Source organism: Scyliorhinus canicula, chromosome 20 (genome assembly GCF_902713615.1).
Source record: "Scyliorhinus canicula chromosome 20, sScyCan1.1, whole genome shotgun sequence".
Taxonomy (NCBI): domain Eukaryota; kingdom Metazoa; phylum Chordata; class Chondrichthyes; order Carcharhiniformes; family Scyliorhinidae; genus Scyliorhinus; species Scyliorhinus canicula.
Genome location: NC_052165.1, coordinates 74,990,247 through 75,005,809, shown reverse-complemented (window position 1 = coordinate 75,005,809; position 15,563 = coordinate 74,990,247). Strand labels below are relative to the sequence as shown.

Here is a 15,563-nt window from a genome sequence, read left to right as displayed (position 1 = left end):
TCTTGGCCGTTCTTATTGGAACACGAAATTCATAGTGACAGAACTTGCCTCTCTCCTCCTTTTTCAGCCACACTGCATGACAGTTATGTAGATGACCAGGTCGCCACCAATCAGATGGGAGAGGGCGGAGCCTATCCACAGGCACGTCACTGTCACAGACGGCTGCTGCAGAGCAAGCTTTTGAAAACACTTGCCTGCAGCAGCAGCAGCAACCAACTCGCCTGGTGCCACTCGCCCTGCATTTTCCCATAGCCCTGCAAATATTTTCCCTTCTGATAATTATCCCATTGTCTTTTGAAAGGCCGGCTTGAAACTCTCTCATGATGTGGAGATGCGGGCGTTGAACCGGGGTGAGCACAGTAAGAAGTATTACAACACCAGGTTCAAATCCACTAGGTTTGTTTCAAACCACGAGCTTTCGGAGCATCTTAGGAAGGAGCAGTGTTCCGAAAGCTAGTCATTTGAAACAAACCTGTTGGACTTTAACCTGGTGTTGGAAGACTTCTTATTGTTGAAACTCTCAGGCAGTGCATTGCAGATTCTAACCACTCGTGCTGTCCTCTTAAAAATAGGAGTGCTGGGGATGTATTTGGCAGTCCTGCCAGCTTCTGGAAGGAGGAATGGAGGTATAGGGACACTGCAGAGTGTGGGTTGTTTTGTTACTTTTGCGTCTGCTGTGTGTTTCCAGCATTTTCTCTGATCATTCAGAATTCTACCAAGATATTTTCTCTTTATTTCTACTTTGTCTGTTTCCTGCACCTCCATTCTGGAATGTTTATTTCATGTCCTTCTTCTGACTGATTTTTTTCAACCTCTCTCAATTACTTTGCATGCCTTTTCCCTGATGATGATGCGTGCCTTCCATTCACAGATATCACTTCCTCCCAACTTTCCAAATACTTTTTTGTTTTGTTTTCTTGGTTCCTTTTGCTTGTCCCATTACAACCCCACCCCTCAAAAAATATACTTTATTCATAAAATTTATCATAAACTTTACAGAACGCATTTCCGGTGTGCATCATGGAGTGAGTGATCACACAGAGGCAGCTCCTGCCTAAGGTTGCAGAAAAGAGCTATTTTTTGGGCAGCACGGGTTGGAATTTCGATGAAAAGGCGTGGGTGAATGTTCAAGGAGTATTTTCCCCCAGGAATAGGATGTTTCTTGGTTATCAGACCCTCAGAAACAGTGCAAGATTTGTCTGAAGCAGCAGCAAACACAAGCCTCTGCAAGCATGCTAGCAGGGGAAGGGCCAGCTTATAGATCTCAAGCTGACCTGAGGGCCTTTATGAAAGCTGAATTCTAGCAGCAGAGGGAAGAACTGTGAAAAGATCTCACCAAGGCCATTGAAGAAGCGGAGACGGACTTCTGGTAGCGGTGATGCGGAGCTAAGCCGCACGTTCAGTGGCTCCCACTATTTTCGGACTTTGGGGCTTTTTTAAGGGTTCATAGTAGTGCTGTTTGGACTTTTCCCCGTGTGGGAACACTCCTTCTCAGCTTCTCCACCAGTGGATGGTCTGGACTAGGAGTGGAGCGGTCAGAAAATCGGCTTTGCAGTTGCGGCAAAGCCAGCACCGCAGCTCCCGCTACTTAAGGACTTTTGGGCCGATTTGAGGGCCCCAAACGGCGCTGTCTCGACGAATCCCGGTGGGGGAAGGTGTCTAGAGGAGCATTCCCCATAATTTATGGTGCTCACCCGGAGTGGGGCAAAGGAAAAAGCTGCAGCAGCTCCCCAAGAAAAGCGGGGGAAGAAGGACAAAATGGCGGCCGGCGGAACACCTGAGGACTGGTGGAAGTGGGCGCAGGAGCAGCAGGCCTCTCTTCTGCGCTGTTTTGCGGAGCTGAAGGCTGAGTTGCTGGACTCCCTGAATGCGACTACCAACAAGCTGCTTGGGGCTCAGGCGGCCCAGGAGGTGTCTATCCGGGAGTTGCAGCAGCAGGCCGCTGAGCGGGAGGAGGAGGCCGTGGTCCTCATGGGGAAAGTGGAGTTGCACGAGGCACTTCACAAAAAGTGGCAAGACCGCTTGGAGGAGCTGGACGTTCGCACGAGGTGAAAGAATTTGAGGATCCTGGGCCTGGCGGAGGAGCTGGAGGGGTCAGATCTCCCGCCGTACGTGACCACGATGTTGAGCTCGTTGATGGGAGCGGGGTCCTTCCATTTGCCCCTGGAGCTTGAGGGAGTCCACAGAGTGCTGGCCAGGAGGCCTAAGGCAAATGAACCCCCGCGGGCGGTGCTGGTGCGGTTCCATCGATTTAGTGACTGGGAGTGTGTGCTGCGCTGGGCCAAGAAAGAGAGGAGCAGCAAGTGGGAGAATTCGGTTGTGCAAATCTACCAGGACTGGAGTGCGGAGGTGGCAAAGCGGAGGGCCGGGTTCAACCGGACGAAGGCGGTGCTGCATGCCAAGCAGGTCAGATTTGGAATGCTGCAGCCTGCGCGTCTGTGGGTGACATATAAGGACCGGCACCACTACTTCGAGTCCCCGGAGGAGGCATGGGCCTTTGTACAGGCGGAGAAGCTGGACTCGAACTAGGATCTGGGGACACACTATGGCCGTTGCTGTTTTCGCTGTTGCTGTTCTTCAATTTTGACACATGTTTTTTTTATGCTGCTTTTCTTTTTGCTCTGTTTCCAGGCGGGTTTGTCTGTTGGGTATGGGTGTGGGGTATGTGGGGAATGTTGGGGGTATGTGCTTTATATGTTTTCTTCTGTACGGGGCCGGGGGTTGGGGTGAAACTGGATTTTGAGGAGCTGAGTCAGAAGGGTGGGGTGTGGCAGTGTGAAAGCGCGGGCTTTCCTCTGGTTGTCCGCGCTGCGGGGCAGGGGGGCCGGAGCTGGAGGTGGGGGCGTGGCCTCTACTGGTTTTCTTTCCCGCGCTGAAGCGGTGCCAAGGAGGTGTGGCAAGAGGGGGATGACCCCATGCCGGGAGGAGATGGGTTTTGGCAGGAGCTGCCGGGTCAGCAGAAGTCAGCTGACTCACGGAAGTACCATGGAGGGTGCGTCGCGGCTAGGAGGGGTCCTAGCCTGGGGGGGTGGGGGGGGGATACCGGGTTGCTGTTGGAATGGCCAGGAAGGAGCTGGCGTGGGCCGGGGGGGGGGGTAGAGGAGAGGCGTTATCGCCATGGGGAACGGGTCAGGCGGGGCGAGCTGGCCTGGGGCGAGCAGTCGATAAGCTATGGCTAGCCGGCGGGGGAGAGGGGCAGGTTGCCCTCTGATTCGGCTGATTACCTGGAACGTGAGGGGGCCGAATGGGCCGGTTAAGAGAACTAGGGTATTTTCTCATCTGAAGGGGCTGAAGGAAGACGTGGCTATGCTCCAGGATGTTGTATTTTATATTTTCCCCGCGTCTTGACTGTGATAGAGAAATACAAACATGATTCATTAGGTAAGCAAAACTGAACTTTATTTCCGAATTTAGAACTGACTGCTAGCAGTATGGCTGAGATTTGGAGTCGGAAAGCAGTCAAATACAAACTGCGTAGTCCGTCCCAAGTCTGCGATATTACAGAAATATTACAGATTCTTATACATTATAGGATCAAGATAACATGAATACAGCTTGGTCAGGAATTTGATTGAAAGTAAAACATAAGTAATAATCGTTACAATGGCGTCACCTTGCTGACCTTTAGGGGACTTGAGTTTCATATCATTATCTTGTCTTTGTTTTAAGAAAGGGAAGAATTTGTTTAGGAACAGGAAGAAATAGTTGTTCAGCTTGTTATGTATTAAGACTACTTCTAGGTTCAAGCCTTATCTAGACTCTCAGTGTCACCCAGTTCTCAGGACATGCTATCTCTGTGTATTCTGTATCTGTGTCTTAGGTTAAATTCAATTGTACCAAGAAGACTTGACTAGTTTTCCCATCATGCCATTATTTGCTTCACACAATACCACACTCCCCCCTTTTGTCATATCATGACAACTAGCTAAATAGGTATATCCATGATTCGTTTGAAAATGCATTTACACAACCAGGCAAGCAATCCTATCCCTAATAGCATTAATAGCAGTAGAAAAAAGGCCTTAAAGATCCAGTCAAATAATCCATGACCCAACCACCCTAGCCAACCCTAGTCGTGAAATTCAGTGCCAATTTCTTGAATTTGAGCAGCCTGTCTCTTAATGTGGTCGGCCAGGTTAGTGATATTTTCAGAGTCATCTGGAATGTAAGTACAGCACTCTTGGCCTACGATAGCGCACGTTCCTCCCTGCGAGGCTAACAGATAATCCAAAGCCAGTCGATTTTGTAATGCCATGGTCCGGACAGTCACTAGCTCAGCTGAGACTGCGGCCAGTGCCTGTCCAGTGTCCCTGGCTTCTGTTGCCGTTACGTCTGCCAGATGTTCCAATGCTGAAGCCATGTAGATCCGTTCGTTTATGCCTTGCCCGTTCCGTTTTAGAAATTGTTCTTTTTGCTCGCGAGGGGGAGTGCTTAAGGGTGGATCGGTGACGCATTTGGGGTACGACATATCCCAAAAAGCAGGACCCTGTCCAATCAATGGGGAGCCACGGATATGCTTTAGTGCCGCATATGAAATAGGTTCCATTGTAGGCTGTAAAATCATCAGCTAATGTCATCCAGGGGATTGTATTGGTAGGTTGCACCTACTTTGCCCATTAACTTTCCTTTCCCTGATTTATTAAAACATATGGAACCTTGAACATTATACGAGTGGACAGTGAGGGAGGGTGGAGTTAAGGCATGATTATAGGTAGGTTGATACGAAGCTGAAAATTTAGTCATGTCATAGCCAGCAGACTTCCATATTTTCATATTCCCCCTATCTCCCCTGATGCCTGTTTGATTTTGTCGTAAAATCCATTCAACTGTTTCTGCGGTATGAAAGGGGAGGGATTGGAGAGGTGTTCCTTCCCTTGAATGGACGGGGATGTGGGTACAAACCCAACACTTGCTAATATTCAATTTTTCGGCATAAAGATATGACATAGGTATTGGAAAGCAGGTCTCGTTTAGTTCGCTTTTTTTTACTACCGAGTGGCCATCAAGGCTAAATAGTCCAGAAAGTCCAAAAATTATACTGAAGATCTTCATCCTGTGTTCTCGTCTGGGTTGGAGACTATCTTCTTGCAATCGGATAGATGTATCCAACTTGAACGTCCTTCAAGTTTGACCGAAGTTGGCGTCATCAGTAGTACGAGGAATGGTCCGCTCCAGCGTTGTCCTAGTTTCTTTCTGTCCCAGTTTTTTACCAACACGTGGTCTCCGGGTTTGACCACTGGATATCGAGGGACGGCTGTCCCTGTCGTTACTGGTAGATGTACCTGTTTTACCTGTGAGTGAAGAAACTTCAAAGAAAGTGTTAATTGCATCAAATAGTTCTGCATTTGTTCCCCCATCACGTGGAGGTCTACTCCCTCTAGGGGTTTTTCATGGGCATCCCAGGGAGTCCTCATTGGCCGACCATAGACTATCTCTGCAGCTGACAGTCCGGTCCGCGAATGGGGAGTCACTTGCATGTGAAACAGTGCCAAGGGTAATACTTTTAGCCAATTTAACCCAGTTTCTTCAGTTAATTTAGATAATTTTTCTTTTCAAGTCCCGTTGGCTCTTTCCAGAATTCCTGCTACCTGCGGGTGATATGTGCAGTGCAGTTGCTGTTTAATTACAAGTGCTTTGCACAATTCAGTATTGGTCCGAGCTACAACATGTGGTCCATTGTCTGAGCTCGCCATTTTGGGTACCCCAAAACAAGGAATGACTTCCGTTAACAACAACTTCACTACTGTATGTGCCGTACAATTAGTGGTGGGGAATGCTTCAATCCATTTACTAAACACATCAATTATTACTAAACAATATTTATAGCACTGTGCTTTTGGCAATTCAATAAAATCAAGCTGTATACAAGCAAAAGGATCATCTGGCAAGGGGGTGGTCCCCAGAGGGCATTTAATACCTTTACTCTTATTATGTTTCATGCAAATGACGCATCGACCAACTTCAAGGTGGCGGACCAGGTTCGTCTGAGGAAGGGGTGGGTGGGGCAGGTTTTTCACTCAGGATTGGACGCGAAGAACCGGGGGGTGGCGATCCTGGTGGGGAAGAGGGTGGCGTTCGAGGCGGCTGAGGTGGTGTCGGACAAGGAGGGCAGATATATTATGGTGAAGGGTAGGCTGCAGGGAGAGAAGGTGGTGCTGGTTAATGTATATGCCCCGAATTGGGATGATGCCGGCTTCATGAGGCGCTTGTTGGGCCGCATTCCGGACCTGGAGGCAGGGGGCCTGATCATGGGGGGAGACTTTAACACAGTGCTGGATCCCCCACTGGACCGGTCCAGTTCAAGGACGGGTAGGAGACCGGCGGCGGCCAGAGTGCTGAGGGGGTTTATGGACCAGATGGGAGGGGTGGATCCCTGGACGTTTGGGAGGCCGAGAGCGCGGGAGTATTCCTTTTTCTCCCATGTCCATAGGGTCTATTCCCGAATAGATTTTTTCATCCTGAGCAGGGGATTGATCCCGAAGGTGCAGGATGCAGAGTATTCGGCCATAGCGATTTCAGACCATGCTCCGCACTGGGTTGATCAGGAGATGGGGGAGGCGCGGGACCAGTGCCCGCTCTGGCGCCTGGATGTGGGGCTGCTGGCTGATGAGGAGGTGTGTAGGAGGGTCCGGGGAAGTATTGAGGGGTATCTTGATACCAATGAAACGGGGGAGGTCCGGTTGGGGATGGTCTGGGAGGCTCTGAAAGCAGTAATCCGGGGGAGCTGATCTCCATCCGGGCCCATAGGGAAAGGAGGGAGAGGAAGTAGAGGGAGAGACTGGTGGGGGAGCTCCTGGATGTGGACAGGAGATACGCGGAGGCAGCGGAGGAGGGGTTGCTGGGGGAACGGCGTAGTTTGCAGGCCAAATTTGACTTGTTGACCACCAGAAAGCCAGAGACACAGTGGAGGAGGTCGCAGGGCACGGTATATGAGTATGGGGAGAAGGCAAGCAGGATGTTGGCGCATCAGCTCCGCAGGCGAGATGCGGCTAGGGAAATTGGTGGAGTGACGGATAGGGGTGGGAATGTAGTGCAGAAGGGGACAGAAGTAAATGGGGTTTTTAGGGACTTCTACGAGGAACTGTACCGGTCAGAACCTCCGATGGGGAGAGGGGGGATGGAGAGCTTCATGAACAGGCTATGGTTCCCAAGGGTTCAAGAGGAGCTGGTAGAGGGGCTGGGGGCACTGATAGAGTTGGAGGAGCTAGTCAGGGGGATTGGACAAATGCAGTCAGGTAAGGCGCCGGGGCCGGACGGGTTCCCGGTGGAATTTTATAAAAAATATGCGGATCTGGTGGGCCCCCTGTTGGTGCGAGCTTTCAATGAGGCATGGATGTCGCGGGCACTGATCTCTCTGATCCTAAAGCGGGATAAGGACACCTTGCAGTGTGGATCATACAGGCCTATCTCGCTCCTCAATGTTGACGCTAAGTTGCTGGCGAAGATCCTGGCCACCAGAATAGAGGACTGTGTGCCAGGGGTGATACACGAGGATCAGACAGGATTTGTCAAGGGACGGCAGCTCAACACGAATGTGCGGAGACTGCTAAATGTTATTATGATGCCGGCAGTGGAGGGGGAGGCAGAGATAGTGGTGGCGCTGGATGCGGAGAAAGCGTTTGATAGAGTGGGGGTACCTGTGGGAGGTGCTGGAGCGGTTCGGATTCAGGGAGGGATTCATCAAATGGGTGAGGCTGCTCTACGCGGCTCCGATGGCAAGTGTAGTTACCAATGGAAGGAGATCGGAGTACTTTAGGCTCTACCGTGGGACCAGGCAGGGGTGCCCCCTGTCCCCCTTGCTCTTTGCACTGGCAATTGAACCTTTGGCTATGGAGTTGAGGGAGTCAGGGAGATGGAGGGGTCTGGTGCGGGGTGGGGAGGAACATCGTGTATCGCTGTATGCGGACGACCTGCTGTTGTATGTGGCGGATCCAGAAGGGGGAATGCCGGGGGTGATGGAGCTGTTAGCGGACTTTGGGGGCTTCTCGGGCTATAAGTTAAATTTAGGCAAGAGTGAGGTATTTGTAGTACACCCGGGTGATCAGGAGGAGGGAATTGGGAGACTCCCATTTAAGAGGGCGGTGAAGAGTTTCAGATACCTGGGGGTGCAGGTGGCCAGGAGTTGGGGACTCTCCATAAGCTTAATTTTACCAGGCTGGTGGAACAGATGGAGGAGGAATTTAAAAGGTGGGACATGGTGCCGCTATCGTTGGCGGGTAGAGGGCAGTCCGTCAAAATGACAGGTCTCCCGAGGTTCTTGTTCCATTCTCAGTGTTTGCCCATCTTTATCCCTAGGGCCTTTTTTAGAAGGGTTACTAGCAGCATCATGAGCTTTGTTTGGGCGCATGGGACCCCGAGGGTGAAGAGGGTCTTCTTGGAGCGGGGTAGAGATGGGGGGGGCTGGCGTTACCCAATCTCTCGGGGTATTATTGGGCGGCCAATGTGTCGATGGTGCGCAAGTGGGTAATGGAGGGGGAGGGGGCAGCATGGAAATGGATGGAGAGGGCGTCCTGTGGAGATACAAGCCTGGGGCCCTGGTAACGGCGCCGTGGCCGCTCCCTCCTACAAGGTATACCACGAGTCCGGTGGTGGCGGCTACCCTCAAGATTTGGGGGCAGTGGAGGCGACATAGGGGAGAAGTGGGGGGCTCGATGGAGGCTCCGTTAAGGGGGAACCATAGGTTCGTCCCGGGGAACATTGATGGGGAATTTCAGGGTTGGTACAGAGCGGGCATCAGACAGCTGAGAGACCTGTTTATTGATGGGAGGTTTGCGAGCCTGGGGGAGTTGGAGGAGAAATTTGGGCTCCCCCCGGGGAACATGTTCAGGTATCTGCAGGTAAAGGCATTTGCTAGGCGGCAGGTGGAGGGATTCCCTTCGCTTCCCGCGAGGGGGGTGAGCGACAGGGTGCTTTCGGGAGTCTGGGTCGGAGAGGGGAAGATATCTGATATCTACAAGGTTATGCAGGAGGCGGAGGAGGCGTCAGTAGAGGAGCTGAAAGCTAAGTGGGAGGGGGAACTGGGGGAACAGATCGAAGACGGGACATGGGCTGATGCCCTGGAGAGGGTTAATTCTTCCTCCTCGTGTGCGCGGCTTAGCCTCATCCAATTCAAGGTGCTGCACCGGGCCCACATGACTGGGACGAGAATGAGTAGGTTCTTTGGGGGTGAAGATAGGTGTGTTAGGTGCTCGGGGAGTCCAGCGAACCATGCCCATATGTTCTCGGCATGCCCGGCGCTGGAGGAGTTCTCGAAGGGGGTGGCGAGGACGGTGTCGAGGGTGGTGGGATCCGGGTCAAGCTAGGATGGGGACTCGTGATTTTTGGGGTTGGGGTGGAGCCGGGAGTGCAGGAGGTGAAAGAGGCCGGTGTGCTGGCCTTTGCGTCCCTAGTAGCCCGGCGAAGGATCTTGCTACAATGGAAGGATGCGAGGCCCCCAAGCGTGGAGACCTGGATCAATGACATGGCGGGTTTCATTAAGCTAGAGAAGGTCAAATTCGCCCTGAGAGGGTCGGTACAAGGGTTCTTTAGGTGGTGGCAACCATTTCTCGACTTTCTGGCTCAACGATAGGGTACGGGGACAGTAGCAGCAGCAACCCGGGGGGGAGGGGCGGAAGGGGGAGGGAAGTGGGGGGGGGGCGGACGATGACTATGTTTGTTTATTTAATTTAACTTTATTTTTAAGTTCTTTTGTTGTTCATTGGGGTTGGGGGGTGGGGGATGGGATACATGCGTCGATACGGTCTGGGGGTGGTACAGCTATTATGGGTTATTTTGTTGCATTTCATTGTTTGTCGTTATAGAACATAGAACATAGAACAGTACAGCACAGAAAAGGCCCTTCGGCCCTCGATGTTGTGCCGAGCAATGATCACCCTACTCAAACCCACGTATCCACCCTATACCTGTAACCCAACAACCCCCCCCCCCTTAACCTTACTATATTAGGACACTACGGGCAATTTAGCATGGCCAATCCACCTAACCCGCACATCTTTGGACTGTGGGAGGAAACCGGAGCACCCGGAGGAAACCCACGCACACACGGGGAGGACGTGCCGACTCCACACAGACAGTGACCCAGCCGGGAATCGAACCTGGGACCCTGGAGCTGTGAAGCATTTATGCTAACCACCATGCTACCCTGCTGCCCTTTAGGGCCAATTTAATATAATAGCAAATAATCTTTATTGTCACAAGTAGACTTACATTAACACTGCAATGAAGTTACTTAGTCACCGCACTCCGGTGCCTGTGCAGTGCTGAGAAACATCCCGTTATCCAACGGCCCTTTGCCATTTTCTATTGGCCTCGGGTGGGGGTGGTTCTAACTGCCGAGGCCGCACTTAAAGGGATTGCAGATCGGGCGTCATTTTATCCGGCAGCTCCAATCTTTCCGCAGTCCCCTTTTAGGTTCCACCCCACGATTTTGGCCCCCCCCTCCCAAACCTTGGGAAGGTCCTGGGAACCTCCCACACCCCTCACCCTCCTCTGCCTTGCAAGGAACACCCCTGGCCCAACCACTGGCATTGCCCTGGCATCTCGGCAGTACCACCTGGGCCCAGATATCAGGGGGAGTGCCCTGTCCTCGACCACCCCAGGGCCTCCACCCAATAACCCTGTCATCCCATCTAACCTTTTTGGACACTAAGGGCAAGTTATCACGGCCAAACCAACTCACCTGCACATCTTTGGACTGTGGGAGGAAACCGGAGCACCCGGAGGAAACACAAGCAGACATGGGGAGAACCTGCAGACCCCACACAGACAGTGACCCAAACCGGGAATTGAACCTGGAACCCTGGAGCTGTGTAGCAACTATGCTAACCACTGTGCTACCGTGCTGCCCTACTCCACTAGGTTCTCTGTCTCCCTCCTGAATTCTGACTCATCCTTTTTCGAGATCCGATACTACGGTTGTGTCGTCAGCAAACTTGTCAATGGAGTTGGAGCCAAATTTTGCCATGCAGTCGTGTGTGTATAGGGAGTATAGTTGGGGGCTAAGTATGCAGCCTTGCGGGGCCCCGGTATTGAGGACTTTCATGGAGGAGGTGTTGTTGTTTATTCTTACTGATTGTGGTCTATGGGTCAGAAAGTTGAGGATCCAGTTGCAGAGTGAGAAGCCAAGTCCTAGGTTTTGGAGCTTTGATATGAATTTGGCTGGGACTATGGTGTTGAAGACGGAGTTGTAGTCAATAAAGAAGAGTCTGATGTATTAGTCCTTGTTGTCGAGATGCTCCGGGGATGAATGTAGGGCCAGGGAGATGGCATCTGCTGTGGACCGGTTGCAGCGGTATGCGAATTGCAGTGGATCTAGGCATCCTTGGAGTATGGAATTGATGTGCCTCATGACTAACCTCTCGAAGCACTTCATCACGATCGATGTCAGAGCCACCGGACGGTAGTCACTGAGGCACGTTGCCTGGTTCTTCTTTGGCACCGTTATGATGGTGGTCTTCTTGAAGCAGATAGGGACCTCGGAATGGAATAGGGAGAGGTTGAAGGTGTCCGCGGACACATCTGCCAGCTGGTCTGCGCAGGCTATGGGTGCACGACCAGGGACTCCGTCCGATCCCGTCGCCTTCCGAGGGTTCACTTTCAGGAAGGGCGATCTGACTTCGGAAGCTGTGAGGGTGGATATGGGTGTGTCCGGGGCTGCTGCGGCAGATTGATGGTTTCCTGCTCGAACCGAGCATAGAACGCAATGACTTCATCGGGCAGGGGTGCGCTACTGCTGGAAATACTGCTCGACTTCGCTTTGTAGCCCTTTATGTTGTTTAGGCCTTGCCACAACCGCCGAGAGTCTGTAACGCTTGTCTGTGACTGCAGCTTGGTGTGATATTGTCTCTTGGCATGCCATATGGCTTTGCGGAGGTGGTAGCTGGATTTCTTGTATAGGTCAGGGTGGCGTGACTTGACCGCCTCAGACCTGGCCTTCAGTAGGGAGTAAATGTAACTAAGCGATGATTTCTGGTTGGGGAACGTATGGACATACGTTGGAGGGTGGTTTAGGAGTATGGTTCGAGCGGGGGGAGGGAGAAGAAGGTATTTTTGACGGTGTTAGTGGGTGTTGTCAGACTGCTGTATGTGGTGGGCAATGGAAGACTTTGCAAGAGTGAATAGGTGGGCCGGGTGGGAGGGAGTGGTGTCTGATAATGCTGGGCTCTGTAGTAATATACACAGGGCCTAGTTTTAAGGTTGATTAAATGGGATATCTTAAATTAAAGAATTGGGCACTTTAAAAACCACAGTCTGCAGAAGCCTGCAGAATCCGAATATACTCAGACAAGCTGCCGGGGGTACATCTGGAGCAGCCCCTGATAACCCATCAAGTAATTATCGCTCCTATTTGAGATGCATTGGCCCATTGTCCACAGTTCCTGATGATCCATCGCTCCTCCCAGAGTGGCCTGCTGTGCCCTGTCAACAGGTCATCAGCCAGACCATTGGGCACTGGGATCCTGCCTCCTGAGACTCCATTGGCTGAAGGCCAAAGGCAGGTGAAGAAAGGAGGTGGGTGGCAACAAGGGGATAAAAATAAGCATTCCATACATCTCGGAGCAACGACTCGAAGCAAACCACTCAAAATAAAGACTCGGAGCTTGGTGTGTGAGATGACCTTGACCTGACCAGAAGGAAGCAAGCAAGCAACAGCCAGCGAGAATCACATTTGCAAATTGGAACCAGAGGGACTCAGATCTACAGCTTACCAAACCACCTTTGCAGGTAGCATAGTCGAATCCTGTGTGTTTCTTGTATGTATAGTGCGTAATTTATGGGTTAACTATATTTAATAAAGTGTGTTGTATTTTATTTGTCTCTGTACTTTGTTCTACTCATAAGTAAAGACACCTGGGAAAAGTTTAATTCAGGAGCTGGTTGAAGTATCTGAACAGGCATAAATACAACAGCACTTTGGCAAGGCAGCAGGGGATGTAGGCAAGGTGTTGTGCAAAGCAAAGTGGTAAGGCAGAAACGAAAGAGAAAATGCTGGAAAATCTCAGCAAGTCTGGCAGCATCTGTAGGGAGAGAAAAGAGCTAACTTTTCGAGTCTGATGATTCTTTGTCGAAGCTAACAGAGTGGTGAGGCAGTGGAGGTAATTTAGTGTGTGGTATGTGGAGAATGGGCAGTAATTTTGTTTTGTGACTGAATGAGTGAAGAGGATGAAAAGAAAAGGATATGAAGTGCAGATTTGTATGTGCAATCAGTTTTTTGAGTTTGAAATTCCCCATGGAGGGGTGGTGTGCACCATTCGAGGAGGTACTGCAATACCGGGTTGATGCGTGAAATGGACGGAGCAAGCCCCTATTCCATCTCCCTGCTCTAAAAATCAATTTAATATATGGTCCCCAGATCAGGGACGTTCCAGATATTAAACTGAAAACAACAGAATTTTTTTTTCCAAAAAATAAATTTTATGAATAAAGTATATTTAAAAACCTTACAGAACATTTTAAATTGTCTTGACTGTACATTTCCAAAGTTACACATTCACTTGTCTTTCTTCAATTCAATTGGGATAACGTTACACACGTATCCTACTTTAAGTTACAATTTGTTCTTAAATATTTACATTGCTTTGTTTCTTTTATACATTGTGGTATTGAAGACCCGGACCGAGGGGCTTTACACTGTTACCAACCCCTCGGTGTACATTTGGTGGTAAGACCTTACACAGTGGTCTTTCCCCATTGCGCCTTGGCGGCAGCTGCCCCAAGCTTGAGTGCGTCCCTCAGCACGTAGTCCTGGACCTTGGAATGTGCCAGTCTGCAACAATCGGTCGAGGACAATTCTTTGCACTGGAAGATCAGCAAGTTTCGGGCAGACCAAAGAGCGTCTTTCACCGAGTTGATGACCTTCCAGCAGCAGTTGATGTTTGTCTCGGTGTGAGTCCCTGGAAACAGTCCATAGAGCACAGAGTCTTGTGTTACTGAGCTGCTCGGGATGAACCTTGACAGATACCACTGCATCTCACTCCAGACCTGCTTTGCAAAGGCACATTCTACAAGGAGGTGTGTGACTGTCTCATCTTCCCCACATCCACTCCGAGGGCAGCGTGCAACGGTGCTGAGCCTTCGGGTGTACATGAAGAATCTGACAGGGAGGGCCCTTCTCACCACCAGCCAAGCTAGGTCTTGGTGCTTGTTTGAAAGTTCTGGTGATGAGGCGTTCTGCCAGATGACTCTGACAGTCTGCTCAGGGAACCATCCAACGTCCTCCACAGTCTCCTTTTCTCTGAGGGTCTCGAGGACATTACGTGCTGACCACTGCTTCATTGCTTTGTGGTCAAAGGTGTTTTTCTTCAAAAACCTTTCCACGAAGGATAGGTGGTGCGGCACGGTCCAACTGCTTGGAGCGTTCCGCGGCAATGAGGCCAGGCCCATCCTTCGCAACACCGGGGACAGGTAGAACCTCAGTATGTAGTGACACTTGGTGTTTGCATACCCGGGGTCTACGCACAGCTTGATGCAGTTACACACAAAGGTGGCCATCAGGATGAGGGCGGCGTTGGGTACGTTCGTCCCTCCTTTATCTAGAGGCTTGTATATTATGTCTCTTCGGACCCGGTCCATCTTGGATCACCAAATGAATTTGAAGATGGCCCGGGTGACTGCTGCGGCGTAGGTCCGAGTGATGGGCCAGACCTGCGCCACGTACAGTAACACCGAGAGTACCTCACACCTGATGACCAGTGTTTTGCCCGCAATGGAGAGGGAGCGTTGCTCCCGCCAGCCCAGTTTTTGTTTTGCTTTTGCAATGCGCTCCTCCCAGTTTTTGGTGCACGCCCCAGCCACTCCGAACCATATCCCCAGCACCTTCAGGTAATCTGACCTGACCGTGAAGGGGACAAAGGACCGGTCGGCCCAGTTCCCAAAGAACATGGCCTCGCTCTTGCCGCGGTTTACCTTGGCTCCTGAGGCCAGTTCAAACTGGTCGCAGGTGTCCAAAAGCCTGCGTAAGACGCGGGATCCGAGCAGAAAACGGCGATGTCGTCCATGTACAGGGAGGTCTTGACTTGCACACCTCCACTGGCTGGGATCGTCACCCCTCTCATACCCGGATCCTTCCTGATGGACTCGGCAAAAGGTTCTATGCAGCAGACAAACAGGGCCGATGAGAGAGGGCAGCCTTGCCTGACTCCAGATTTGATCTGGGACTTTTCTGATTCCCACCCATTGATTGAGACTGCGCTATAGATGTTTGTGTAGAGCAGTTTGATCCAATTGCGAATTCCCTCCCCAAACCCCATTTTGGAGAGCACATCCATCATGTAGGTGTGCGATATTCTGTCAAAAGCCTTTTCCTGATCAAGGCTGATGAGGCAGGTGTCCACCCTCCTGTCCTGCACGTAGGCAATCGTATCCCTGAGCAGCGCGAGGCTGTCAGAGATCTTCCTGCCGGGTACAGCACAGGTCTGGTCAGGGTGGATCACCGACTCCAGAGCAGACCTGACCTGATTGGCGATGACTTTGGCTAGGATTTTGTAATCCACATTTAACAGTGAAATGGGTCGCCAATTTCCAATTTCTTCCCTTTCCCCCTTCTGCTTGTAGATGAGGGTGAT

General features: G+C 51.2%; 1 pseudogene; it reads right to left on the bottom strand.

Annotated features, from left to right (window-relative positions):
* Positions 1-13,236: 13,236 nt before the first annotated feature.
* LOC119955354 lies at positions 13,237-13,417 on the bottom strand (annotated as a pseudogene).
* Positions 13,418-15,563: the final 2,146 nt, after the last annotated feature.